At 37.9% G+C, this 10,059-nt stretch overlaps 1 non-coding gene across 1 annotated transcript; it reads left to right on the top strand.

The window, feature by feature from the left end:
• The first annotated feature begins 622 nt into the window (after nt 1-622).
• Nucleotides 623-706, top strand: TRNAL-CAA. Its single transcript has one exon. It is a non-coding gene; the product is annotated as a tRNA-Leu (tRNA).
• The last annotated feature ends 9,353 nt before the right edge of the window (nt 707-10,059 follow it).

The following is a 10,059-nucleotide window of genomic DNA, read 5'->3' as shown; positions in this document are numbered from 1 at the left end:
CCAGGGAGAAGTACCAAACACAATTATAATGCACGCTTCATTCACACATCGCTAGAAGGAGGGCTTGAACCTCCAACCTGGTGCAAACTGAGCTATTCCAGCCAATATTTTATTACAATCCAAGACCACCGTTAGTTGATATTGTCTGCTTTCGTTCGTTACGTCTCGATATCTCTCACGGTTTTAAACCGAATCTACTATGGATAGGTTTTCAGACCCTTGCAAGAAATGTTTCTTTACCTCTCTAGTCGATGTGGGATCTCACTATCGACCCCTTCTGAGTGCCAAGCGTCCTCACTGGCACATCGCCTAGTGACTAGCTCTGATTTCATTTTTAAAAGTCCAAGCCCACTGCTACCAGACATTGTTCATTCTTGCCCAGTAGGTATTGCCATGGGCCTCACAGTTTTAAAACGCGCCTATTAGGGAGAGGTTTTTGCACCCTTATTAGGATTGTTTCGTTCCTCTCTCCAACAGCCAGTAGATATTATCTATTTTAATCCGTTACGTACCGTAGTCAGCCTCACAGTTTTAAAACGCGTCTACTTGGGAGACGTTTACACACCCATATACGGAATGATAAATTCCCCTCCCAAACCAATCCCTGAATGCACAATTAGTAGTTAGGATGGCCGAGTGGTCTAAGGCGCCAGACTCAAGTTCTGGTCCTCGTAAGAGGGCGTGGGTTCAAGTCCCACTTCTAACATCCATCCATGTTTATTGTTAGGCAAAACTCGTGGCAAAGTGGTTAATATCTTCTACCTTCGTTTATGGACTTGTGTCGAACTTTTCAACGCTAAGAAATAGAATCAGAAGCGTTACATTATCCTTCAACACTTCTATTCACTAGTCTTCAATGTCTTGTTAAGTCATTTCAATCCTTTATTCCTATCATTTCTTTGGAGAGAAGCCTTGAGGAATGGAAATTGGGGTGAAATCTTAGACTTCAATTGCACATTTTGCATATTGTATAAGTCATTTCCTTCTCTACTTCATTTCGTTGATGTTAAAAGATTATCACTGTGATTGCACATACGAACGTGTTTTGAGCTTTAAAGTGCATTCTTTTCAGAATTTTAGACCACTAATGAAGTCACGTGTGGATGATCTCCCCTAAATTTTAATTGTATCAATGCTCCACACTTTTTGGTAGAGTGAAGGGAGCTAGAAAAATCTTGGCAGGGACCATTTCTAGGAGTAAAATGATCTAAAAATCATAGTTAATATTGGCAAAAGTAAAACGGGTGACGGGAGAAATAGGATATAAAGGAATATTGTTGACAATATAAGAGAAAAAAATAAGAAAAAAATGAGAAATTTATTGTGTTAAGAGATGATGCTGGAATAATAGATGGATGGTTCTTAGAGTTGCTCAAATCTTAGAGATGCTCAAATAGCAAACAAAGCAGAGGAGAAGATGAATAGAAAAGCTCGAACAAAAGATGATCATCTAAGTTGCTAGTACCATGGAGATGCTCGAACAAACAAATGAAGATGAAGGGGAGAAGAAAGAAGAGAAGTTTGAATGAAAGGAAAAGAATGATGGAATTTGAACAATTTGTCCCTTTTTTGTGTTTTTTAGTCTTTTTGAACGGGCGCCCTGCTCATATTATTAAAAGCTCTCATTGGCAAAGACAAAGAAGAGAAGGGTTGGGATCCCTTTATAAAATGTTATTATTAAAAGTTATTAAAAATGGTATTTGTTGTAGGGTTGGTTCTAGGTCTGGGTCTGAGTGGTGATGGGCTAGTAGATGCGCAACGTCGATTGAGGTGAAGCTGCGCAAGGCTAGATTGAAGTTTGGGCATGCGATGACACGTGTTGGGCTAAGAGCGTATCCCTCAAGCCCTCATGCTCTCAGCATATGGATCGTTTTCTTGGAGTAAGGAGGCATCCTGGTAGGAAGGCCGACCACTACATACGCCGCCATCCGTCTAGGATAGAAGCAAGTGGGTCATGGAAGGTTGGCTGCAGGCGTGTCTAAGGGCTAAAATACTAATGAGTTTGGATTTTCGAACCTGGCTTCAGATACGGACCTATGGTTTGGGTTCTATTAACTTCTAAGGCAGAGGTTCGGTTTTAAGCTCAAATTTCGGCTAATTCAACGTTTTCCTTTGTGTTTTACATTTTCTTCTAAATTTTTGGACTTATTTCTAGTCGATTTTGGCTAAGCTTTAATTATTCTTGCATAGTAATTTCCTAGAACAATAGCCAACTTTTATATTTAGTTTTTTTTTCATAATTATTGATATTTCTCTAAGCTCAAGATTGAAAATACAGTCAATGATTAGAGTAGACATGTCATAATTTTGATATTAAAGTTCTAATCCAAAGATCTAAATTCCTATAACATGTAGATTGTGCTCCATAGTCAATTTCTAATCTTAAATTAACATCACATTAACACATGCTCAATTCTTGAAATTTTATTTTCTAGTTTAAAACGTATGCTATTTGATATCATATCTAAAAAAATGCATGGGATTTACATAGTTGACGAAGAGGAAGGTTTGAGAACAAGACTTTACTGCATTTGGGTTCTTTCACGTCGATCTGTTCCCCCTTGTGTTGAAACATTGCTGCTCATGACCCCCACATGGTCGGTCAACTATTCTAAATCTTGCGACAAATAAATTTGTAATAAATGAAAATGTAGAATATTTGCATAAATATGAGAAATGCACAAATATTTATGGACATGACATCCTAAATTGATAAGCATTGAGAGATATTGATAGACTTCTAGTCACTTTGATACTTATGTTAGCCAAATTTTTCTTTGTGACGAAATTTTGTGTATAAAGAATTTTTGCACGTCATAATCTACCTCTCAAGCCAGATGACCTCTCAACCTCTCAAGCCAGATGTTATCTCCTATTTTCCTTCTTCCCCATTTGCTTCCCCACTTCTTCACTAGACCCTGTTACTTCTATTTTTTCGATAACGTTGGGTGAAAAATATTTGTGGGTAAAGAAGATGGCCACTATATCTAACAAAGTCACTATAATGAATGTCTCATTCCCATCATAGAAGAGGGCTTGAACCTCCATCCTTGTTGTAACAATACAAACCCACCACTAGTAGATATTGTCAGCTTTCGTTTATTACGTATCACCGTTAGCCTCACATTTTTAAATCATATCTAATAGGGAGAGGTTTCAGACCCTTGTAAGAAATGCTTTTTCCCTCTCCAATCGATGTGGAATCTCCCAATCAATCCCTTTTGAGGGCCCAGCATCTCACTGACACATTGCTTGGTGACTATCTTTGATATCATTGGTAAAAGTCCAAGCCCACTACTAGCAGACATTGTCCATTTTTCCCCATTTCGTATTTTCATCAACTTCACAGTTTTAAAACACGTCTATTACGAAGAGGTTTATGCACCCTTATAAGGATTGTTTTATTCCTCTCTCCAACCGCTAGTAGATATTGTCTGTATTCGTCCATTATGTAGCTCTATCACCCTCACAGTATTAAAACGTATCTACTAGGGAGACGTTTACACACCCTTATAAGGAATGCTTCATTCTCCTCAAACAAATGAAGGATCTCAGTGGATAATATCTACTAGTGTTGGAGGGCTTGGGTTGAAAGTATCATTAGTTTACCAATGATAAGAACTTCATAGATTTAAACTTTTCAAAGTTAAGTCATGGAAGAAAAGTACCATCGTGGATATCAATTGAACTCACCAGAGTCATAAAGGTGTGAAAAATATGAATTTTAAAACTTCAAATTTTGAGAATATATCAAAGTTCCAGTTAGTTCTATTACACGCCACATCACAAAACATAGTTGGTTGAAAAATTCTACTAGGGAGAAGAACAAACATCGTTGTAACTTATGCTTCATTCCCATCACTAGAAGAAGGGTGTGACAACCTCCGACCTTGTGGTTAACAGCCAACTGAGCTATTCCAGCCAATCATTTGTTACAATCCAAGCCCACCTCTAATTGATATTGTCTGATTTCATTCGTTACGTATCGTTGTTAGCCTCACGATTTTAAATCGCATCTATTAAGGAAAGGTTTTCAGACCCTTGTAATAAATGTTTCTTTACCTCTCCGATCGACGTGTGATATACTTATAAAATCCTTTGGAGAGCCAACCCTTCTAAGGGTCAAGCGTCCTCAATGGCACATCGCCTGGTGACTAGCTCTGATATCATATTAAAAGTCCAAGCGCACTGCTAGCAAACATTGTTCATTTTGGCCCATTAGGTATTGCCATCAGCCTCACCGTTTACACACCCATATAAGGAATGCTTCATAACCTCTTAAACCAATACGAGATTGCACAATAAACAGTTAGGATGGTCGAGTGGTCTAAGGTGCCAGACTCAAGTTTTGGTCCTCATAAGAGGGCTTGGGTTGAAAGCATCATAAGTTTATCAAAAGATAAGAACTCCGTACCATGCTGGATATCAATTGAACTCACTTGAACTTTTAAAAGTGTCAAAACATGATTTTTAAAAATTAAAAAATTTTAAGAATACCTTGAAGTTCGAGTTAGTTGTCTTAAATGACACGTCAAAAACCAAAGTTGATTTAAAATTTCTACTCGGGAGAAGCACCAACACTGATATAATGTATGCTTCAATCCCATCACTAGAAGGAGGGTTTGAACCACCTTGTGGTTAACAACCACAGCTCTAACAACCTAAGCTATTCGAGCGAATCATTTGTTACAATCCAAGCCCACCTCTAGCAGATATTGTCCATTTTTGCCCATTAGGTATTGTCATCGGCCTCACAGTTTTAAAACGCACCTATTAGGGAGAGGTTTTCGCACCCTTATTAGGGGATTGTCTCGTTCCTCTCTCTAATAGCTAGTAGATATTATCTATTTTAATCCGTTACGTATCGTCGTCAGCCTCACAGTTTTAAAACGCGTCTACTAGGGAGACGCTTACACACCCGTATACGGAATGCTAAATTCCCCTCTCAAACCAATCCTGGAATACATAATAAGTAGTTAAGATGGCCGAGTGGTCTAAGGTGCCAGACTCAAGTTTTGGTCCTCGTAAGAGGATAATATCTACTATGGCTTGGGTCGAAAGCATCATTATTTAGCTTGGGTCGAAAGCATCATTATTTATCAAATGATAAGGAACTTAAATATCAATTGAACTCTTACACGCTACTTCACAAAGCAAACTTGATTGAAAAATTTAGGGAGAAGCACCAACACCATTATAAGGTATGCATCATTATTTTTATCAAATGATAAGAACTTAAATATTAATTGAACTCACCATTCGAGTTAGTTCTCTTACACGTTACGTCACAAAGCAAAGTTGATTGAAAAATTTAGGGAGAAGTTATTCAAGCCAATCATTTGTTACAATCCCAGATCACCATTAGTTGATATTGTCTACTTTCATTCGTTACGTCTCATTATCTCCCTCACGGTTTTAAACCGTATCTACTAGGGAGAGGTTTTTTGACCCTTATAAGAAATGTTTCTTCACCTCTTTAATCAATGTGGGATCTCACTATCGACCCCTTTTAATGGTCAAGTGTCCTCACTGGCACATCGTCTAGTGACTAGCTTTGATATCATTTGTAAAAGTCCAAGCGTAATGCTAACAGACATTGTCCATTTTTGCCCATTAGGTATTGTCATCAGCCTCACAGTTTTAAAACGCGCCTATTAGGAAGAGGTTTTAGCACCCTTATTAGGATTGTTTCGTTCCTCTCTCCAACAGCTAGTTGATATTATCTATTTTAATCCGTTACGTATCGTCATCAGCCTCACAGTATTAAAACACGTCTACTAGGGAGACGTTTACACACCCATATACGGAATGATAAATTCCCTCTCAAACCAATCTTGGAACGCATAGTAAGGAGTCAAGATGCTCATGTGGTCTAAGACACCAGACTCAAGTTCTGGTCCTTGTAAGATGGTGTGGGTTAAAATCCCACTTTTGACATCTCATATTATTGTTAGGCAAAAAGCGAGCCAAAATAGATAATATTTACTTAGGGTCAAAAGCTTAACAAACCAACGTTGATTGAAAATTTGTACTTTGAAAATTTGTACTAGAGAGAAGCTACTTACTTAGGGTCAAAAGCTTAACAAACCAACGTTGATTGAAAATTTGTACTAGAGAGAAGCACCAAACACAATTATAAGGTATGCTTCATTCTAATCACTAGAAAGAGGACTTGAACCTCCAACATTGTGGTTAACAGCCACAAACTCTAACCAACTAAGCTATTCCAACAAACTCTAACCAACTAAGCTATTCCAACAAACTCTAACCAACTAAGCTATTCCAACCAATCATCTCTTATAATCCAAGACTAGTATTAGTTAATATTGTCTACTTTCCTTCTCGCACACTTTATTATGACCAACCGTTGGTTGATATTGTCTACTTTCGTTCCTTATGTATCATTTGTTGAACACATCTCTTTGTGGGAACTCTCACACTTTAACACAACTAAGTAGGGTGGAGGGTATTTACTTTGTGTTTCTTGGGACCATGAGACCAACCGTTGGTTGATATTGTCTACTTTCGTTCCTTATGTATCATTTGTTGAACACCAACTCTCTGTGGGAACTCTCACACTTTAACACAACTCTATGTGGGAACTCTCACACTTTAACACAACTAAGTAGGGTGGAGGGTATTTACTTTGTGTTTCTTGGGACCATGAACTAAGTAGGGTGGAGGGTATTTACTTTGTGTTTCTTGGGACCATGAACTAAGTAGGGTGAAGGGTATTTACTGTTTCTTGGGACCATGAACTAAGTAGGGTGGAGGGTATTTACTTTGTGTTTCTTGGGACCAATGAACTAAGTAAAGTGGAGGGTATTTACTTTGTGTTTCTTGGGACCATGAACTAAATAGGGTGGAGGGTATTTAGTCAATCTATTCCTAAAATTTTCAACTTTTTCCCCTAAATCATTTTCCTAAATTTATTCCTAAAATTCCTAAATCATTTTCCTAAATTTATTCTTAAAATTCCTAAATCATTTTCCTAAATTTATTCCTAAAATCCTAAATCATTTTCTTAACATAAATATAGTCACTCATGCAATGGTTGGGCTTAACCCTATTAGGCTAATGATGATATTTTAACACTCCCGTCAGTACTAGTTCTCATTCGCTGCACCACAGCGAAAGCTCTCATATGGGCAAGTATTCAGCTCTTTTGTAGACAAGTCTACTACTTCCACATGCTTTGTTCTGCCATGAAACATCGAATTTTCTACTAGACAAATCACAGATTGGTTGTTGCATTGAAGTGGTATCGAATAGTCAACTTTCTGGTGCCAATCTTTCATCAGAAGTTTCAGCCATGTACATTTTTGAGCTGCTCCCGCCGCTGCTCTGTACTCTGCTTCTCTAGTTGACAATGATATAGTTGGTTGTCTTTTGTTACACCAATAAATTGTTGTCGAACTGAGCTTGAACACATACCTGGTGCTTGATCTTCGAGTATCGTGATATCGATTGACATATCTCAAGGTCCATCGAGCCGCATTCAAATGAGGCTTCTTTAGACTTCACAGATACTGACTAAGGACTCCAACTTCCTTTTCGAATCCATTTGTTTGGTTCATGTAGATCTCCTGGTCCAACTCTCTATGCAAGAAAATATTCTTCATATCCATTTGCCAAAATTTTCGATCTTTATTTACCGCAAGTACTGAAGGAACTTGTACAATAATGATCTTTGCCACTGGACTAAATGTTTCATCATAGTCTAGTCCATATTGTTGAGAGAACCTTGGATCTACAGTCTGAGTTTTGTATCTCACGATTGATCCATCCGGGGTATACTTTATTTTGTAAATCCACTTGCAAAAGATAGATTTAACATCTCTTGATCTTGACACTAGTTCCCAAGTTTGATTTTGCTTCAGGGCTATAATTTCTTCCTCCATCACTTTTTGCCAAACCGAGTTTTGTGACACATCCTTATATATCTCTGGCTTATTAACTTCGTCTTCTACAATAGTTGTGCTGGCATACTCTAGACATGGCTTTTGGATTATTTCTAATTGTCTTAGTTGTTGAGGTGCCCTTTGTTTTTCACTAGGTTCGCTTGGTTGAGTCACTTCTTGTTCACCAACACTAGCATCACTTGAATCTTTAGGCACATCAACACTTTAGCAAATGTGTACCGTTTGTTCCACCATCTTTTGTGGAAGAATCTCTTCAGTTTTCTCTCCTGTCAGAAGAATTTCTTCAATTTGCTCAAGGCCTGGTAATACTTCCTTCTCTGAGGGACACCCCTCTTCCATTGCACCACTTTGATTGTCAATCATGTGGTTTGGGTATCCTGAATCAATGATCCAATCATTCTCATAATCGATATGGTCAACCATCATCGCCATGAGTGCTAGCTCATCTTCTTCTATGGCATACAATACCTCTACATCCCATTCCTCCTCCATCTCCCTGTTGGAGGATGCCACATTGTTTTCGATAGGTTTTTTCTTAGACCAACAATCTCTAGACATGTGGCCCTTCTTCGAGCAATTGTAGCGAATGCCTCCAAATCTCTTCCCATGAGAGTTATTGTTATCATTCTTCTAAGCTCTCCCTGGTTGTACAGTTCCTTGGTGACTTCTTCTTTTGTCACCATTGTATCCACGTTTGGTAGACGACTATTATTGCTCAAATTTTCACTTGTGTAGAGTGCTTCTTCTTCACCCTTCAATGTGATGCCTCCTATTTGTTTAGCTATGGCTTCTTGGCTGGCTAACAAATTTTTAAACTCTACAAGTGATGGTTAAGTGGATCATCCTTGTACAGCAATAATAAAGCTTCTCTATTCTGGTCGCAATCCGTGGATTATAATCCTCTTCATTCAAGATTCTACAATGGCAGACTTCGGGTCCAGTTCAGTAATTTCCCGATAGATCTACTTGACCTTGTGGAAGTACTGAGCAATCGTCATGTCACGTTGTGAAATTGACAACAACTCATTCTCCAGAAGTTGTAGCCTCGTATCGTTCTTCTTTGAGAACAACATCACAAACGTGTCCCATACTTCTTTTGGTGTCTTGTCATCCCAAATATGCTCTAACATCTCTTCTCCGATTGTGGTCGTTTACCTGCTTTGATTCTCCATTTTCGCAAGGCCCCGTTAGAATCATCCTCTAGCGGCATAGTTTCACACCCGCCAACGATCTCCCAAAGATCATGTCCTTGTAAATAGAACATCATGCATGTTGCCCACGTGTTGTAGTTGTTGTTGTTGAGTTTTTTTATCCTCCAATGATTTGGAAATCACCCATCGTGTTGGCTATACCTCAGTAATACTAAACAAGCTCTTTCGACACAAGACTTGTAGAGTAACAGACTACTTACGACACAAAAGAAACTCACTCACTACTAATCTAAAGAAATTGTTTCTAATGTGGAAGATCAGGCAGAGTTGCAACCACAAAGCATACTAAGAATTCCAAGCGATTAGATAACCCACACTAACTTGGCTCTGATACCAGATTGTTGAACACAACTCTCTATAGGAAACACTCGCACACTTTATTAAGATCAATCGAGAAGAGATTTACAAAACACTCTATAGACTACTACTTTGTATTGCTTGGGATTTATGAACTAAGTAGGGTTTGAACAACGGTACAAAATAAAATAGAATAGAATAAATAAATAATAATAAAATCGTAAATAATACCATCTCTCCACTAATACAACCAAACTTCTTCCACAACTGTCTCAACACCTCCTCCAATTGTCAAACAATTCTAAAAAAACAAAAAAAAATGGTAAATTTCCATGAGAGAGATGTTGTTATTCTTGGAAAAGAAAAAAAAAAAAAAACAGAATGAAAAAAAACGTCAGATTTGAGAAAAACGAAAATGGCCTTCACCCGTAGAAAATGAAAATGGCCTTCACCGGTAGGCGTAGATTTACGTGAAGAGGGGTGTGGTTGTAATGGTACACATTAAATCATTCCTTTTAGTTTATCCTAAATTTCATTCTAGGAAATCACAACCAATTATATCTAAAATCTTGACTTCACAATTATTTAGGTCAATAATTTTGTATGAATTATGGTAAATCATTAGCTAA

Source organism: Cucurbita moschata, unplaced genomic scaffold (assembly GCF_002738365.1).
Source record: "Cucurbita moschata cultivar Rifu unplaced genomic scaffold, Cmos_1.0 Cmo_Scf00166, whole genome shotgun sequence".
NCBI lineage: Eukaryota > Viridiplantae > Streptophyta > Magnoliopsida > Cucurbitales > Cucurbitaceae > Cucurbita > Cucurbita moschata.
The sequence above is the reverse complement of the archived record's forward strand: the minus strand, read 5'-3'. Positions and strand labels throughout refer to the sequence as shown.